The 20,107-nt window shown below is 38.7% G+C and overlaps 1 protein-coding gene across 11 annotated transcripts in view; it reads right to left on the bottom strand.

The window, feature by feature from the left end:
* The window catches only part of LOC109416471 (arginine-glutamic acid dipeptide repeats protein), a 220,974-nt gene extending 213,867 nt beyond the window's left edge, over window positions 1-7,107 (bottom strand). For 8 of the 11 annotated variants that reach the window (XM_062853708.1, XM_062853709.1, XM_062853712.1 and 5 more), the window contains exon 1: window positions 6,310-7,107. The gene's annotated coding sequence lies outside the window, so the exon portion shown is untranslated. The remainder of the gene's footprint in view (window positions 1-6,309) is intronic. The other 3 variants (XR_009998004.1, XM_062853715.1, XM_062853717.1) reach the window with 1 other exon arrangement.
* Window positions 7,108-20,107: the final 13,000 nt, after the last annotated feature.

The raw sequence follows: 20,107 nt of genomic DNA, 5'->3' as shown, positions 1-20,107 counted from the left end.
GATGATAGCAATTAGGACACAAGCTCGTTGGTTGAAGTCACCATATTAGCTCACTAGCACATACAACCAGAAGTGACAACTTTTGGGTCATGGCTTGCTATTGAGCATGAGCATAGATGACCGTACTATTCGTAGTTGCTACTCCGTGATTGACCAGAACAATCGAAGTTGCACAAGGAACCAACAGACGGAGCTTGGGAGTAGCTTACCGTCCTCAATGTGCATCTTCGAGAATTCCAAACTTTATTAGGTCAATAACGGCGCCGGCCACGTCCTTACGGTCATCGAGGAAGGAAAGGAATGTTATTATGACGTGCGTTGCTTACTAAAGACCGAGATCACCTCTGCGTCTCCACGTCTGTCATGGGAAGGACTTTTTGTTAGTGGGGAGGGGAAAGGGCGTATGATATGAGTTCACTTTGGTAAGTGGAGTGATTCATGCAACCCTATTAATATCAAACCACTTATTTTCATTTGGACTAAAACAAAACACATGCCGACATCGAGGATGACGAACCATTCAGATAGTTTTCGAAGTGCGAAAATTAACGAAAGAGAAAATAAAGTGATTTGAACCAACGTGGATTTGGAACTTGGGCCGACACTTGACGTGACGAACATTTCAATGTCTGTTGACTAAAATCGCAAAAAATGTTGTTTGTTGCATTTATCGTATCATAAATCGCCCCGTACGAAGATGAGCAGTCAAATAGACGACAACGACGACCGAATGAAAACACGGCCTGTAAGCTTTTCCTCCAAAAACTCACTAAATCACCCCGTACGAAGATGAGCAGTCAAATAGACGACGACGACCGAATGAAAACGCGGCCTGTACACTTTGCCTCCAAAAACTCACTCTCGCAAAAATCTAGCAAAGCGAGCGCGCGAAACTTTGCTGCTGCCGAACTACCGCACACTACTGACTGCTTGGCGTCCCGTCGTCGGAGCCCCGCAGAGGGAAGAGGAAAAAAATCGCAAAAATCTAGCAAAGCGAGCGCGCGAAACTTTGCTGCTGTCCAAGGTATTTACATATACTAAGGTAGTCTTAGATGTCAAAACTGGCTGAGCGGCCATTATTTTTTCACCGTGAGAAATTCTGAAAACAAATACCCCCCCTCAGCAAATTCCTTTGAAATTTGGCTTCCTCTGCTTTTCCCCACAAACTAAACGACCTGCTTAACCTTCCATTATATAAAAACCTTGCTGCTGTCGAACTACCGCACACTACTGACTGCTTGGCATCCCGTCGTCGGAGCCCCGCAGAGGGAAGAGGAAAAAAAATCGCAAAAATCTAGCAAAGCGAGCGCGCGAAACTTTGCTGCTGCCGAACTACCGCACACTACTACTAATTCTAAACAAAACGCTCTTGAACATTGTCGATTTTTTTTAAATTGTATTTTATTCATACGGAGAATGTTCTAGAATCTTATTTTTCTTTTCCTGTTATTTTTCGTATCGTATGAATGTTTCTGATTTCAAAATCAAAAGATCTAAAATATTCTATTAAATTGGGGAAATCATGGGAAATTCTCTGAAGAATATGTAAAGCTAAAAAATTACAAGATCAAAATTTGTTATGGTAGATCTTACGCCGTAACGCACCATTATAAGGTGATCTACCCACGTTACGGGGTATTTTTGGGTCATGGCTTGCTATTATTGATAAACTTCCAAATCAAAACAAACTTGCCAGTTGTCGTTTCAAATTCCAATATGGCGGATTGTATGATTTAGCATATTGGATTACCTTCCTTTTACTTACCTTGCTGCTACCCTCTCCGACTCGCCAGTCACCTTGGAAAAACGTCTCTTCAGTTCCGGAAAATATATTATTCCCAATTAAGCCTTTAATCGAATTGTCCGCGTGGTCTTGTAGTACCCCTACTAGGTAAGAACCAGTCATAGCCATACATATTACATACATGACCCCATGGATAGCATTTGCATATGTAAAAGCTTTGCTGATGTGACTTTCCTATTAGGCAATTCTCTCATCTCATGTTTGTCTTCAAAACCTTGTCAAGCTTAGAAAATTGAAGATAATAAACAATACATTACAAGGTTCGAATTCCCATAGAATGAGATCATTCATTCGCACTACAACACCATAGGAGATAATATCACATTGGCTGATTACAGTACAAATGCGAAAAATCTCCCTATTCCCCTATCCGCAACCCGGGGACGCGCCCTGTTGGATTTCGAAAGCCTCGGAGAATATTACAAACCTTCAATGGCATTCCCATACACTAACCCACATTACCCATTCAGGGGTCTGACTGGGCCTATTACCCTCCCTCAGTTTGCAATATTCTCACCAACTTGGAATTGTATTTTCCCGGCATATAAATGACTTCGACAAATGTTCGAAATACTATGCAGCAGCATGATCAGTATAACTATGTCAGATGGCTTGAAGATCTGATTTTTACAGAATTATTTGCCATTGATTATACCATCAGGGTACCAGATTCCGCTCATCTAAGGCCAGTTTCGCAGAAAAACATCATCTGTTGAATGATTGTTAAGCCAATTTGTAATGTTTTTCCATTTTATGTTAGTTCAATCTAAGTGCAATCAGATACAAATCAAGACTTATGTAAAACTTTTCATAAAAGTATGATTTTATTACATTTGGTGTGAGACCAAAGTGGTCCTAATTCCGCTCACGAACAAATTTATGCCATCTTTTAAATAGACTTTTGCGGAAAAGTGCATTATTTTTCCAACTCTATGTTTTTACAATTATTTTTTCCTGTTCCGTAGGAGTGTATAATAGGGATTAAACACACTGTGTACTAAAATCGGCAGATTTTACGATTTTGACGTATTTTTTTGCGTGAGCGGTTATTGGAACACCTGAAATTAGCTACAGCTTTTTTGGGCCCAATAGCCGCTCAAAAAATTTCAATGTTTTGTTTTTAAATTTATGTTATCCGGTAAATATTGCATAAAATGGCTTTGCGCTCGTCTAATTTATATTGTCCAAGAATATCAGCACCGAAAACAGTGTATTTATGCGTGTAAACTTGATTTTTGCAATAGTGAGCGGCTATTGGGTCATGAGCGGCTACTGGTACACTGACGGTACATTCAGCTATTCCAATCATTACTGCAAAGCACATCGGCCACATACCTGAAATCAAAGCTTCCTGGAAGATATAATCCAAGCCCAGGGAACTTTGGTATTTGAGTGAATTCAGACATTTAAGTAGTTCGTGTTAGTACTAGATTATAATTCAAACTCTGCACAATTGAAACGCTGCCATGAAAAGGAACTCAAAAATGATCTTCAAGATTAAAAAAATCGCAATGTTATAACACGAGAACCGGGAAGAAAGAAACTGAAGGTCTAAAAATGTTAAAGGCGAACGGGAAGGTCGGGGAAATATCCGCTATTGCGCTGTAGCTTCAAAGATGGTATCTCCGATTCTACTTCATATAATGGAACAAAAAACTTATCATTGTATATGCTCACTTGCAGTGCATATGCTGATTGTTTTTCAAACTCTTCTGTGCGATAGAAATCGAATTTACCATCTTCAAAATTGCGAGGCAAATTTGTTAGAAAGAGAGGGAAGATAGGAAAAATATCACGTCGTCCCGTATCACCTTAAGAACTAAGCAAATTTATCTTACAAAAAAAATAAGAAGATACTAAGCATATTAATGTAAACTCTCCTTTTCTTCAAAGCAAAATGTTCATTTTTACATCAGTTAGGTACTTATACTAAGACTCCATATGTGCGACTAATTTCAGTGGATTTCGTATTTCCGTTTGGGAAGATTCAAAAATTACGTCCATCGTTTTTCGGGATTTCTAGACCCCCCTCCCCCCTCTGTCACGCTATTTCCGTATACCCAATACACGTACTGTCACACTTTTCTAGACCCCCCCCCTCCCCCAAATGTTGGACGTAATTTTTGAACGTTCCTTTTCTTTGGGTTTCATGGCATGCTAGACCAATTCTAGACGAACATTTGAAAAGGGCCTATCTGCTTTTTGTAAACAAACATGTTTATGTCTCTGCAGGGCCCATCTGCATCCACCCACGCACTTCAACACCCTTAACAGATAACTTGAAGAAAACTCTTTCTGATAAGGGTGTTGTTGTGCGTGGGTGGATGCAGATGGGCCCTACAGAGATAAAAACATGTTTGTTTACGCAAAATAGATAGGCTCTTTTCAAATGTTTGTCTAGAATTGCTATACTATATACTATTTCTTCCTACGGGGAGGAAATTCCGCAGCAACCTTCAAAAGGCGAACTTCTCAAAATGTGGAGTTAATTTGTCTACTCTACTCTGCTTGACACTTCTATCAAATCTGATTGATTAAAGTTGTACCGACTAGTCGGTGGCGTCGGAACTACCACATCTCTAGCGTAACATTTGAAAAGGGCCTATCTGCAAAATGTAAACAAACCCGATTTTTCACTATTCCTATCAATTTCTACCTAAGCTATCCCATAACACCTTAAACAATGAGAAAAGAGCTATTTTACCCGTATTTTGAATAAATTTCAAAAGGGCCTATCTGAAATTGAATAATCTTTTAGGGCCTAACTGCATTCAAAAGGGCCTAACTGAAAATTACCTTTTGAATCAGATAGGCCCTCTTGTAAATTTTGATTATTTTTCATATTTTCCAATAATTTTAAGTATTTCTCTAACTTTTCTGGAATTATAGATTAAAATAAATCCAAAATATTTCAAATTAGCTAAAATTAAGAAAAAATAAAAGGGCCTAACTGAAATTTTTTCTTCAAATCAGATAGTCCCTTTTGTAAATTTGGGTTATTTTTCATGTTTTCCAATAATTTTGAGTAGCTCTTTAACTTTCCTTGAATTATCGATAATAATAATCCAGAATAACTAAAATTAGCTAAAAATAAGGAAAACATAAAAGGGCCTAACTGAAATTACCGACGATAAAAGGGCCTAACTGATAGGGCCTAACTGATTTTTAGATTGTAAAAAGGGCCTATCTGCCGTTCGTGTTCAAAATACATTATTTATGGAATTTTTGCTATAGTATGATGCAAATAATGCACAGAACCATAAAGTAGATTCCCATATGTGTCAATAGATGGAATAAAACACATAAAAAAGTCTTTCGTTTTTAAATAGGAATAACTAATCTGGGAGGTAATCTTCTCATGCGATTTTCTCAATGTTTACGTTTTACAGATAGGCCCTTTTCAAATGTTACGCTAGATCTCCTTTTGTTTTAAGTTGGGCCGGCTTCTTCAGATCCCTAAATTTGTATGAATCGTATACTTTGGCCAGACCTCCCTCCCCCTCAGAGTCCACGTTGTTTATGGACATGTCCTGAAGGAAAATAACGACCTGGGTCTTCGTCGTATTCATACAAATCTTTCAATTCTACAGATAAATTAACAGTGATCTTTGTACCGACTTTTCGAACCCTCTAAGCACAATACCCTCTTCAAATGAGTGTAATCAGTTTCATACCTTTTAATTCCGCCCTATTTTGCTTATCATTTGATAGATACCGGTATTTCGACTACCACCTGTAATCTTCCTCAGTGTCAGTTATCCATGGATATCCATGGACAGGAAGATTACAAGTGGTAGTCGAAATACGCGTATCTGTCAAAGGATAAGCAAAATAGGGCGGAATAAAAAGGTACGAAACTGATTACACTCATTTGAAAAGGATTTGAAGGATTTATTTAGGACAAGATGTTAGTGCTATAGTGAACATAGGTAATGCGGTGAACCAGTAATTGTATTGTATAAAACACTGTTCGTAGGTTGAGGTGTGCTACAAAAGTGATGTAGGAGGAGGGGAATGGATTGATTTCAACTGGTACACCCGGATCATTATTGCAGGCAGATCGATGTTGCCGAACCCATGAATGTTCAGCAAAAATATGTCGAAAATGTCGTTCGATTCTCGATTCGTGTATGATCTTTCCGTATGGATTATTTGTTACATTTGAAATGATAAAAAATACCGACGTGTTTGTTTACGCAAAGCAAATAGACTCTTTTCAAATGTTACACCAGCCTTGTTCGCGCATAATCCCGCATTATCATCTGAATTTTCTCTTGTTTTGACTTTTGACAGCTAAATATCGTTTACAATTTTTCACATCCTTCCGGAAATATACCAAGTGGAACAGGAAATGTCATTCGTGACGCTTCCTAGCCATGATAACATTAGAATCCCATCTTGTGGGACACTGACCTCTGTCCGTGCCCGCAAGAAAAAAAAATCTTTCAAGGACCTTCCGGCGATAATCGCGCCCTAATGATGCTGATAGTTTATTAGTGTCTCACCTTCTCGCACTCGACGGTGGGTTCATTCCCGTTCTTCCACATCCGCCAGCAGCGTCTCCATTATTCCTACTTTACTGCTCTGCGACGACAGCAACAGCGCATACTTCCCCCTTCTTCCGGAAGCAATGAACTTTGTGTACCTACTGACACTTTCTCCTGGCTAATAATAATCTCCAGAACCACTAGAATAATATTCACTCTCAATTAACAGCATTTTACTGTCGGAAAACACGAAATCTTTCCACTAAACTCGCTTTTTTGCAGCCACTTTGCTTCACGCTTTTTCCCCCGAGGCTGGGTTCTTCCTCTTCTTTTTCGCGCCCGCCCCAACACTTCCAAACCGCGGTCGGCTGCTGCTGCTACTGGGAATCGGAACAAGAAAACGCTCCGCCGCCACCACCGCCGCTTTGGATTGGGACGACGACGACGACGATGATTGTTGATGGAAGATTTTCTGCAACTACACACACAACACACACACTCCGCGGTCGGTCGATTCGATTCGATTTGGTTGGCCTGTGGCTGGCAAGGGGACGACGACGACCACAACGCGATCAAACTTCCGGCACGATTTCCGCGTCCGCTGGCGCGCGAATCCGTCCGCCAGGGGCTCCAGTCGATCGGCACCACCCAGAACCCGTTCCGGAACCGTTTTCCGGGGCAAAATCGGACCGTTTTTACGCAACAATACGCGCGACAAGCACTCGCGTTTCGACCACGGCTCCGCAAAAGTTGGCCATTTTGAAAATTTTTCCTTCCATCGACTCGCTCTCCTGCTCACTCGCTTTGCGCTGCTGCTTCTTCGAACGTTTTCTAACCAAACGGCACCGAAATCCCACTACGGAGGGATTTGCTGCGCTTCGCGCTCGGTGGTGGGCAAGAGTGGGAAAGCAAGCAAAACATCTCGTTGGCGGGTGGTGGAGTGAATGAGATAGGCAGAGCAAATGGTTTTGGGAATCGATTGAAGATGTCGCTTCGGAAGTTAGTCGAGGCATAAACCAAAATTTGAAGTTTAGAATTCAAATCAAACGAGGGGTTGTTTGCTTGGTTTGAACTCGGAAACAATCACTCTGAAAAATAAACTTTTACAATTTTTTTATTGCCCTCCTAAATATATTCAATAAAAAAAGAATGATACAACGTGCTCAACAACCCTTTCGGCAGAGAAGAGAAGGCCATCTCCCGAATCAGAAATTGATAAATATAATTTCATGCTGCTGGTCGCGACACCTAGCGGTTGAAGCCATACTTTTTACACGGAAAATTTCAACCGTGTTGACACGAAAAAGCAAAGTATTTCGGAGGCAGGTACACCAACTCAAAAACTGATTCGCAAAACAATGTGTTTAAATAACTAGAATGTATTTCGGGGACACAGTTAAAGTTGCTTATCTCTTAAACCCGTAAATAGGGTACGCGATACAATAGTGATGGGAATATGTATGAAACCGTTATAACGGTTATAAATGATAATCAAGAAAAATTGTTGAAACACCATTAGGCCGGAACAAATCTCATTTTCTTCTTTTGTCACTTTGGTCAATGACTCGTCAAGGGGGGGTATGATAAATAATAAATGAATTTGATGAAAAATTACCCAAACAATTAGGCAAAATCGCAAGGGGTTGGCCATTCAGCACACTTCGTTTGTGCCATTATTTTTGAGCGTGTGCCAATGTGTGCCAAAACTGTGCCGGATAATTTTCAGTGTGTGCCCAAGTGTGCCGAACGTGCCGAAGGTGTGCCGCACGTGCCCAGTGGGGTTTTTTCTTTGAATGTTTTTGCGCTAATGAAGCACCCTGTCAATTTTTGTCGAATGTTGTTGATCTGATTGGTGTTTACAAACAAAATCCAACCCAGCATACTTGATAAAAATGTGAATATTTTTTTCAATCGTGAGTATTTTGACAGGTTGATTCTATAGAGCAACGTTGGATTTTATTGTTGTGCCCATGTGTGCCGAATTGTGCCGGCATGTGTGCCGAGATGTGCCGGCATGTGTGCCGGGCACAATGTGCCGAGTGACCAACCCCTTGCAAAATCGTCAAACTCATCGGATTTGTTAAGAAATTTTCTCGACTACTCTAATTTCACTTTAAAAAATTTAAATTCCCTGAATAATTTATTTGTATCCCCCCTCAATTTGTCGAATCCCGACAAAAATTTTCCGAGGGGGGGGTGACATTAGAGAAAATCGAAATTTGTGTCAGCCTTATTATGCTTTATAACAGCCTGCAATTGGGTTGTTTAATGAATTAAATATTGTCATTTTCTTTGGCCTAATCGAAAGAGCTTATTTTTCTAAGAATAATATGATTTTATTGCATTCCAATTCCTTTGTTTTGATGGTTAAATAAACAAAACAGTTTCAATTTCCGTGGATAGAATGACAGTTCAATCGATAAAGTGACAGTTCGCCCCGAACAAAAAATTTTCCCCATACAAACTTTAAATGCATTTTAAAAATATTTCCCGGGCACCAACAATGATGAAATTTTGGATTTCGAATAACTTTTGAACGGAGATTCCGATTATGCAATAATCTGGATACCCCTAAAGAACTCAATTGCAAAAAACATCTTTGGTACGTGCACCATATTATTGCAATAGTGGTCGAAACAACAATTGATATCTAGATTGAGTTTAAATAAGGGCGTAAGTAACATGAGAGAGTTCTCTTCATCGACTCTCTCTTCTTCAAATTAAAGTGACAAGATGATTTCAATTCGCTTTATTTTGGAGACTTTCAGCCTTGGGCTGGTTCATCTCATAGTGACAAGATGCAAGTATGGTTGCACTTTATGGTCATAAATCGCTAGGTTGCGATGCAATCTAGCGTCTAAGTGTAAAAAAGTTTGATTTAATTTGCATCTTGATGACGTCATCTGTCCATTAATTTTGATTATACCTGAAATAATCAATACACTTTGAGCCATGCAGTTATGTTTTGACGTTTATACACGATGGAAACGAAATGGGTAGAAACAAAATAAATCGAGTCGATTTTTCACGCCTAAAATTTATCACTTTTCGTGTGTTCAGTTTGTTCTGAGATGCCCTTCTCTTCTCTGGTGTAATACAACTTGTTTGAAACTCGAGTTTGTTTAAGTTTAACTGCTATAAGTAGAAACAACTGGAACCGGTGGTTGTTTCAAATTAAAATGTTTGGTTTGAAACAACAAAATTTGTTTTAAAATCTACTAGAGTATGTGTGCCATCAGTAATCTCACGCCCCCATATTCATCCTATCCGATTGATTCTGTTCTTTTTGTTTTCATAGGGGCTCACTTCTAACAAAAAATACAAAAATAAGAAACGAAACGAACAGCACTTCAATCCTTTGTTTTTCGTACACTCAGCGAAAAAAACTAGCGAAATTCATCGAAATACCTTATGAAAATTTGCTATAATTAATTCTTATGGATGACATAAGAATACCTTATAAAAATTGATCGTGCTTGCTATGACAAATTTCATAAGATAGACTTATGAAAAGAACAAAAAAATCTTAAAATGATGCAGACTGGATTCGATCCATGAACGTCGGGATCACCGAGCCCGTGTTTTATCCACACGGCTACCGACGCTTGAGAATTCCATGTTGCTAAACATGAATAAAAGCCAAGCTGTGGGACAATTTTACGTCATTGAGTGACCTTATGAAATTCATCCGAAACATTATGAATTATTTAAAGGCCGTTTCATAAGTTGGGCCATATGGGAATCTTAAGGTTATTTGGCTGAGTGATAGGATGAAAATGGGAGCCACATGCTTAATAAGGGAACCAATGCCCTATTTTTTCAGTTTAAAAAATAACCAGCCTATTATTTGTTGTTTCAAACCGGACCCATTATTCTCCGTGATCGAAGTTTTTAGGATTGTATGATAAAACCAGGCCCCCGACACGGCCTATATCAATGCATTGGAATTATGGTAGACAGGATGTCCTGGGCGCTAATACATAGTGCCCACTGTCAAATGCGAAAACATCAACAACTTTTTGTTTAACGTTTATTTTGGTTTTTTGATCAATTTTTAAAATCATTTTTTGCACCTCAATTGATCACAAAACACTTCAAACTCGCATTAATATTAATGTACGGGAGAGGAGCACGCGATTAGTTGAATAAAGCAACCCTACAAACACGCAATGTGGCGGTGCATTTCTTGTGTGGCCCACAACATTAAACAAAGCAGCGTTTGTTGATTACACGCTCGTTTCAATTTACACGAATATGATTATAAAGCAGTAAGATGTTGGCTACGATGAAATCCATTGATGCCAGGGGCCTGCATAATACCCACGCTCTTCCACCATTTCATTGCAGAAAAGGAGAATTGACCTTCTCACCATACTAAAATTCAGCTCATATTATTCGAGGTATTATGATTCCTTCATGCTGGTAGGCGGAACCGGACACGACCGGATCCGTCTGGGTAGTAATGTTACGATAGACGGGGATACTTTCGAGGTGGTGGAGAAATTCGCCTACCTCGAATCCTTACTGACGGCTGACAACAACGTGAGCCGTGAAATTCGGAGGCGCATCATCAGCGGAAGTGGGGCCTATTACGGGCTCCAGAAGAAACTGCGGTTGAAATAGATATAACCCACGCACCAAATGCACCATGTACAAAACGCTAATAAGACCGGTGATCCTCTACGGGCACGAGACATGGACCATGCTCGAGGAGGACCTACAAGCACTCGGAGTTTTCGAGCGACGCGTGCTAAGGACGATCTTCGGCGGTATGCAGGAGAACGGTGTGTGGCAGAGAAGGATGAACCACGAGCTCGCTGCACTTTATGGCGAACCCAGCATCCAGAAGGTAGCCAAAGCCGGAAGGATACGGTGGGCAGGGCATGTTGCAAGAATGCCGGACAACAACCCTGCAAAGTTGGTGTTTGCTAACCATCCGGTTGGTACAAGAAGGCGTGGAGCGCAGAGAGCACGATGGGCGGACCAGGTGGAGCGTGATCTGGCGAGTATTGGGCGTGACCGAGGATGGAGAGCTGCAGCTGCAAATCGAGTATTATGGCGGCAAATTGTTGATTCAGTATTATCATGAATTTGATGTGAACTAAATAAATGAAATGAATGAAAGCAGTAGGTACTCGCAGTGAGAATTCAAAATTTTCACAACCAATCAAAACTTATGATGAAAAAGATACGTATCTTATCGTATACGATCCAATTATGCTCTTCAAAATGGTCGTATGAACTGGGTACTCCTGATCAAAATTATCACGGGAGTTTCTGAATAGATTTTCGAAGGAATTTTACAAGGAATACACGAAAAATTCACGTCAAATTCCTCAGGGTAATTTCTCGTGGAAGTTCAAGAAAGTTTCTCAAACATTCTTTGCCGGACTTTTTGAAGGAACTCACGAAAAAATGCAGGAATTATTAAACTATTATTATAATAGTCCTCTAAAATAGACGTTAAAAATTCGTCTGAGGAATTTCTGGAGGAATTACTGTTAAAAGAAATTTTTAACTTTATAATTTGGGAATATTTCTGGATTTGTAAAGGAATTCTCAGAAAAACTACAGGCAGACTCTTTACGGCAATTGATGAACTGATACTAATACCTATACCTATACTAATTAGTCTATGGTAATACTCCTCTAAAAAGACGTAAAAATACATCAGAGAAATTTCTGGAGGAATTAGCCTAAAATGAGGAAAAAACTTTTGAAGCTATCCTAGGAAGATTTTTTTAAGGATTTATTAGAGGAACCTCCTGAAAAGCCATTCTCATATAAATTTTCGGAGGCAGTTTTGCGAAAATTATAGAAGAATTAAAACTGTATTGGAAGGAATTCTCGGAGAAAATTGCTGGAAAAAATATTCTTAAGAAACCCAAAAAAAAGGAAGATTTATCGGAGCATTTTCGGCAAGAACCTTAATGGAAATTTCTGAAAAAATCCTTGAAGGATTTTTCAAACAACTTCTCAGAGAAACTTGTAGACGAGATTCTCTGTGGGAATTCTCGAAGAAGTATCGGAAAAAAACATAGAAAAATCATCACAGGAGCTTTTGGAGTCATCCTGGGAAATAAGAAATAAGTTAGTAGAAACTTCGAATAAATTAGTGGGGAATTTTGTACACAAATTACTGAAAGAATTCTCTACAGGAATCCATGGAGAAATTTATGAACAGATCCTCAAATAAACTCTTGATGAAGAAATCCCTGTAAGAATTCTTGGAAAAAATCTTTGGAATTATCGAAATAAATCTTAAAGAAATCTGCATTTACAAATAAATTTGTGAAGGAACTGTCTTAGAAATCGAAAAAAAAAATCCCTCAAGAATTCTCGAAAAAATCTCTGGAGAAATCCTCCGATAAGTTTATTTAAAAATAGGGTACCATCGGTGAAGTACTAGTTTGTAGTAATGACACATTCCACGCACCTCTACGCCAAGGGTGTGAAATTTCAAAGTGATTGTTTTGCACCAAGCTTTCCAGCATATGAAAAAGGGTAGATTCAATCATAGGAAAACCATTTGTTTTACTTAAAATTTGACTGGTAACGTATTTAAAAAACTAGGTGAAGTAATAGCATTTTATGTAAGAAAAATAAATTTTTTCATTGATTATTTTCATATATGCCTGCTTGCATGATCAAGTTCGAAAACATTACACCTATTTTATGGTTATGGTAGTATAATAATCACAGAGAACAGACATCCAGGCTAGAACAAATATCATTGGGAAAGTTGTGTAAGGCTTTGAATCTTTACTTGAGTAAGGTCGCAAACCAATACACGATGACAACACTAACGCCACCAAACACCATATTGCCACAGTCAGTGGTGAATTGAAACATTTCTAGTGGTGAATTAAATTAGTATGGGAAATTACCCGATTGCAGCGCCACGCTATTGCCACTTGTGTTGCCGATTTCAAATGGCCGTTAAATTCCTTACACAGTTTCGGAACTGGACTTGGATGTCTGTTCTCTGTGTAATAATGTATATTTTATACACCCAAAGGAAACTTTTCATAAAAATAGGTTTTGATATGTTTTAAGCACTTTTTGCAATAGGCGCAATTTAATGGTGTCCCGTTACGAAAATAACACATTTGTTGTAATAACGAATTTATTACGAACTTTAGTAAAATAATTTTCAGGATTCTCTTAGTACTCGTGGAGGCCTTCCTTCCAACATTTAGGGTTACCTTGACCGACGCGTTATTTTAGGCGTTACAATGGGTACGTAGAAATGGTGTCCCGTTACGGAAATTTTAAAGACATTCATAAGTTGATAAAAAAGCTTGGTTTGATCAAATATTTAACCAAAAATCTGTAACCACGATGAAATAATATTATAGGGTGTATACATTTCCATAATCCTTCTTGGTGAAACACCCCTACTGGAATAAAGCCTGCTTCTCAGCTCTTCGAAAACTACGTAAACAAAGGGCAGGTATTCTAGTGGATCAGTATAACAAGTAATATTTTAGTATGTTTTGTGGTGACAGCATATTCTTTAAATGATATAACCTTTTAAACATGTCCTATGAACTACCACCATGATGTATAAAAAGGTTTATAGAATCACAAAACGTTCAAAACTTGAAGATCCCGAAGTGGTGGTTGGCATTCCTTCTTTACCCTATTAATCACCGTATAATTTACTTTTATGACGACAAACATATTTCGAAGGTTATGTTATTATTGAAAATTAAAAAAAAAAGTGTAAAATGCATCACGAAAATGGCTTTGCGTTTCTTTTCGTGACTACATAAATTAGTAACCATTGATTGAAAGTCTAGCGACCTCCCTCTTGTCGTTTTGATTGTCAACCTTTTTTTCTTCTCGAAATCCGTTTGTTTGTATCGTTACTGGTTGTCGTTAGCTAAATACCAACGGAAAGCAGCCATACCCAAGTAACATTTTAAGTTTTGTTCGGCTCTACAAGAGATCTTCATGACCAATTTTATAAAACTTGCAATAAAACTGAATCATACATCAAAACCTCTTGATAACCTCTTTAAGAGCATCTTCCGGCTAAGTGGACCACTCTCGGAGAGGTTTTACAAACCACAATAAGAGTAGCAATAAACCCATTTTAAAACCTAGTTGAAAAATTCTCGATTGTTGTTGTTTTTCTTTTTCAACAAAAACTATGACAGCTCAAGATACAGAGAAGCTTCTTCGATGGCACGTAAAGTTCAGGAGAATACATCATTCGTAAGTAGAAAGCGATTATTTCAAAGCAATATTTCAGTAGTTGTTGTGCTGGTAGACTGATGCGCATTCGAATTTACCGTGAATATTGGGGTTGCAGAATCATAAAATTAATGCGCTTCGAAAATAGTGAATATTATCATCTTGGAATGAAATAAATCAATTTGTGAATTTAGTAAAACTATGTCGAATCACAAGAAAACTCAGCAGAGAAAGTTTATTTATGTGAGCATTTTATGGAAATGGTGGCAAACTATCATTTCATTGCTAATTTGAGCAAAATGAACTATTTTCCATTCACGTTAGCTAATTCTTCAATATGGCGACAACCATAATCAGCGAAAATAAAACGAAAGCAAGTTTACTTTTATGATGACCGCAATAAACCTAGAAATGTCATAGTTCTGCTTTTCCACCAACAGATGTCAATACTAATCGAACGGATCGCCATCTGTTGAGAGTTTTAACAGTTTTATTGTGGTAATCCTGGTGGTAATAATGATTACCAGAAGGTTTACAAATCGGAAAGTTTTGTTTACTCTTAAAATCTGTCTTTATGGATATCTTCAAGTGTACTTTAAAACATTTTATCAATGGTTTTGATAAAAGCAGTCATAAAACTGTGAGTTTTAATTATTGCGGTAATAAAACCCTAATAAAAATCAAAGAAAACCAATCAGCAATGAAATTGTTACTTGGGTAATCCTATCCCTTAAGGGCGGACGGGACGGTCGGGCAAATATCCGCCATTGCTCTGTTGCTACTAAGATGGTAATCTCAGATTCTACTTCATATTTTGCAACAAAAACCTATCACTGTGTATGCTCACTTGCAGTGCATATGCTGATTGTTTTTCAGCATCTTCAGTGCGATAGAACTCGAGATTACCATCTTCAAAATCGCGAGGCAAATTGTTAGAAAGAGAGGCAAGATAGGAAAAATAACACGGCGTCCCGTTTCACCTTAAAATAATGTTCTCTCTAACCTCAACCAAACGGCGAGTTTAACGGTTCCCCAAAACTAACATAGTATAAAAGAAAAATCTCCTTAAAAATGTAATATTTATTTCAAATGAGATTGGCTCCTTTATTCCCAAGGTGCATGAGCCTTCAAATAAAGGATTAAAGCAACATGTGACATATACTTGAAAAGACTGTGTTGGAAGAATGTACTATAGATATCATTGAATCTTCTTCGGTTAATTGTAATGTAGAATGTGAAACAACTGCGAAGATAGATACGTCGCTCAACCAGGCCCGTGCACAGAAGGTGCGCCAAGGGAGGGGTTTTCCCCAATTTCGGCAAAAGGCGGAGGGGCGTCTAGTGTATGAAGCGTCGGTAATGGTGAGGGTTTAACACCCAAAGCCCCCCCCCCCTTGTGCACGGGCTTGCGCTCAACCATAGTTTTGGAGATACAATCACCGACAATTGATTTTCAAAATGCTGGCGTTTCGTCAATTTTCACCCGATTTTTCATGAAGTCGCCCTCGATCGATCATAAATTGGTGCTTATTCATTACATTCGAGTGGCCATGTGGTATCCGGAACCATTACGGAGATATTCCGAATTGTGCTGGGGTCAGGGGGTGTGCTTTAGAGGCTCCCACGGAACCTGCTCCAGGTGTTCGGAGTGGCTATATCAGTTGATACATACTTAAGTCATTTTTTTCTATCCCATTATTTCGAAATCATGAAGATTGATACGTCGCTCGGCATGTTTTGGTTGTAAACCAGAAATGTTCCCGATGACACTCCCATGGAATCTGTGCTATATGTTCCGGGGTGGCCATATTAGTTGATACATACTTCAGTCTATCGTTTCTGACGCAGTCATTCGAAATCATAAAGATTGATACACACCCAAAAATCGATTGAGGGTTTCAGCAAAATTTTGCTGAATTTTGCCGAGCTGAAGGCTTCAGCAAAAATTTTGCTGAAATTCAGCAAAATTTTGCTGATTTGTTCAGTAAACTCTGCTGATCACCAGTAACGTTTTGCTGAAATTCAGCAAACTTTGCTGAAAGTTCAGCAAAAAATTTTGCTTGACCCTTCAGCTCGGCAAAATTCAGCAAAATATTGCTGAAAGCGTTTAGTGTGTAGGTCGCACGGCATATTTAGGTTGAAAACCAGAAATGTCCCCAATGAGGCCCCGCGGAACCTGTCACGGGGATCCGGATGGGTCAACTTATTCAAATCTGGTTATCGCAATCGTGTTTCACTGTTCGCAACAAAAAATCCGCTGAAAATCGATGGTTCAACCACAACAACACACGAAATAATCACTTGTAGCCATTTTGACAACCCCCTGACCCCAGCACAATCCGGAATATCACCGGAATGGTTCCGGATATTGCATGGCCACTTGAGAATAATAAACTAGCACCAATTTATGATCAATTGTAGGCGGCTTCAAAAAAATCGGGTGAAAATTGACGAAATGCCAGCATTTTGAAAATGAGTTGTTAAATAAGTTAAGGTTAAATAAACCTCGAAACAGGTTCCCCAGGGCCCATTCCAATGGCCACCATAGGGCCATTTTGTGTCCTGTTGGGCAGCTATGATCTGTCTGAAAAAACATTGCCATAGACACCATCATTCTATCTAGCAAAGCATTTGATCTACAACTAGATGTCTTTAGCCGTAACGGGACACCATTTGCAAAACACTGTTTTCTCGCGAGCGTAACGCTGCACTCCCAAAACAAAATCGAGAATATTTCCAAAACTATACATTTCTCAGTAAAACTCATTTCGGCAATCTTGTTCACATAAATCCAAAGAAGAAATGTCTAGAAGACTCTATTATTCAAAACCTCATAACAGAGCAGATATACGCATTTCAGTTCGAAAATTTAAAAAAGAAGATTTTTGCGATGGTGTCCCGTTACGAAATGTAACATGCTATATACACTACCCGTCATAAGTACGGACTCACAAAAAGTATTGCAACAATATTGCATCACCCTGACTCACCTCGATATCTCCAAAACCTGAGGACTTACAAAGATGCTGTCTTCAGGAAAGTTATTCAGAAGACCAAAAGCAACAACATTTCTAAAGGCGGCATTTTTGTAGGTGTTCTGGTTTTGGAGATATCGAGGTGAGTCAGGGTGATGCAATATTGTTGCAATACTTTTTGTGAGTCCGTACTTATGACGGGTAGTGTAAAGTAAATTGGATCCAAAACCCCTTAGAACAAGTATTGCATCTGGAAGTACATCTAATAAGCTTGTTATAAAACCTGTTAAACCATATGGTCATGAACATTATATTTGATTGCAGACGTCATTTGTTCACGAAAGTTAGTTCCTCGCGGTGTCCCGTTACGCTGGAATGTGTCTAATGAGCTGTATTTTTGTATGGTGAGAAGATAAATTCATCGTTCCAGCAATGAAATGGTGCACAAAGCGTGTGTATTATGATCCCTTGCCTTGATTTGATGCTGTTTGAGCAAAACTTGGGGTAACCTAACAGTGTTGTTGTTTTCCCCCTTTCCTGCTAATTCAACAACACAGTTACCCAAAGTTTTGCTCAAACAGCATCAAATTAGGCAAGAAATCATAATACCCACGCTTTTTGCACCATTTCATTGGTAGAGCGGAGAATTTACCTTCTCACCTTACAAAAGATCAGCTCATTACTACAAATCTAGTACATCACCGAATGTGCTCCATTTATTATCATACAAAAATACAACCCATTATGTACTACAAAACTAGTACTTCACTTATTGCGTTCTATTTAAAAATATCGTCTTCCCGAATTCAAATAGGACACGATAGGTGAAGTACTAGATTTGAAGTAATGAGCTGAATGTTTGTATGGTGAGAAGATTTGGGTTTACCTTCTACAGAACTAGCTGAATAACAGTTTCTTAAGCTAAAGTTCGCTTAAAAATAGCTTGTGCCACTCTTATTCAGCAAAAAATTTTGTTGGGAAATTCTCCGTTTCTGCAACAAAATGATGCAAAAAGCGTTGGTATTATGATTCCTTGCCTAATTTAATGCTGTTTGAGCAAAACTTTGGGAAACTTTGTCGTTTAAGTTGCAAGAAATGGAGAAAACAACAACACGGTTACCAAAAGTTTTGCTCAAAAAGCATCAAATTAGGCAAGGAATCATAATACCAACGCTTTTTGAACCATTTCATTACAGAAACGGAGAATTGACCTTCTCACCACACAAAAATTCAGCCTATTACTTCAATTCTAGTACTTCACCGATTATGTCGATTCTAGTACTTTACCGATTGTGTCATATGGGACACATTCGGTGTAGTACTAGATTTGTAGTAATGAGCTGAATTTTAGTATGGTGAGAAGGTCATTTCTCCGTTTCTGCAATGAAATGGTGCAAAAAGCGTGGGTATTATGATTCCTTGTCTAATTTGATGCTGTTTGAGCAAAACTTTGGATAGCTATGTTATTTATGTTGCAAGAAATGGAGAAAACAACAACACTGTTTCCCAAAGTTTTGCTCAAACAGCATCAAATTAGGCAAGGAATCATAATACCCACGCTTTTTGCACCATTTTATTGCAGAAACGGAGGAATGACCTTCTCACCATACTAAAATTCAGCTCATTACTACAAATCTAGTACTTCACCGATCTGTCCTATTGTCCGTTTTGCAATAGGACGCAATCAGTGAAGTACTAGATTTAAAATGTCGAGCTGAATTTTTGTATGGTAAGATGATCAATTCTCCATTTCTCCAATGAAATGGTGCATACAGCGTGGGTATTCTGATTTATTGACTAATTTGATGCTGTTTGAGCAAAAGATTGGATAACTGCCCAAGTAACCACGGTGTTGAAGCCTTATTGCATGCTGATACAGAGTGTATTTAGAGCAATCATTACGTTACATGTAAACTTAAGGTTGATTTAAAGTGGAACTGGGCAATTATAGAATCAAGTTACGATTATACTGGTATAATCTTAAATCAGTCACATAATTGCCATTTCCACTTTAAATCAACCTTAAGTGTTCATGCAAAGTAATGATTGCTCTAAATACACCGTATATCTGCATGCAATAAGGCTCAACACCGTGGTTACTTGGGTGTGTTATTGTATTATTTATTTCTTGCAACATATGGTCCATCAATTCATTTGAAAAATGAAGATTTGCTCATCTCACCTTGTAGTAGTCTTGCTGACTACTATCAATCTAGTACTTCACTGATTGCGTCCTATTGTAAAGAACTCTATGCTATTTTGGGGATGAGCTTTATAAACAAGTCCCTTCAATATAAGGATGTCATCAATCTTCTTCTTCTTCTTCTTGGCGTAACGTTCCAACTGAGACAAAGCCTGCTTCTCAGCATACTGAGAGATTCATCCGCCAATGACCATTTTGCATGTGTATATTGTGTAGCAGGCACAAAGATACTCTATGCCCAAGGAAATTAAGGAAATTTTGTCAACGAAAAGTTCTTGGACCGACCGGGAATCGAACCCGTCTCCCCCAGCATGACCATGCTGGATAACCAAGCCTTTACAGCTGTGGCTATATGGACCCTCATCAATGCTTCAGTTATATTCAGGCAACTCCTCGAATTTGACAGGATTTTCGGATCTGAGAAAGTAATAAACCACCG

This window comes from Aedes albopictus, chromosome 2 (assembly GCF_035046485.1).
Source record: "Aedes albopictus strain Foshan chromosome 2, AalbF5, whole genome shotgun sequence".
In the NCBI taxonomy this organism is placed as follows: domain Eukaryota; kingdom Metazoa; phylum Arthropoda; class Insecta; order Diptera; family Culicidae; genus Aedes; species Aedes albopictus.
The sequence above is the reverse complement of the archived record's forward strand: the minus strand, read 5'-3'. Positions and strand labels throughout refer to the sequence as shown.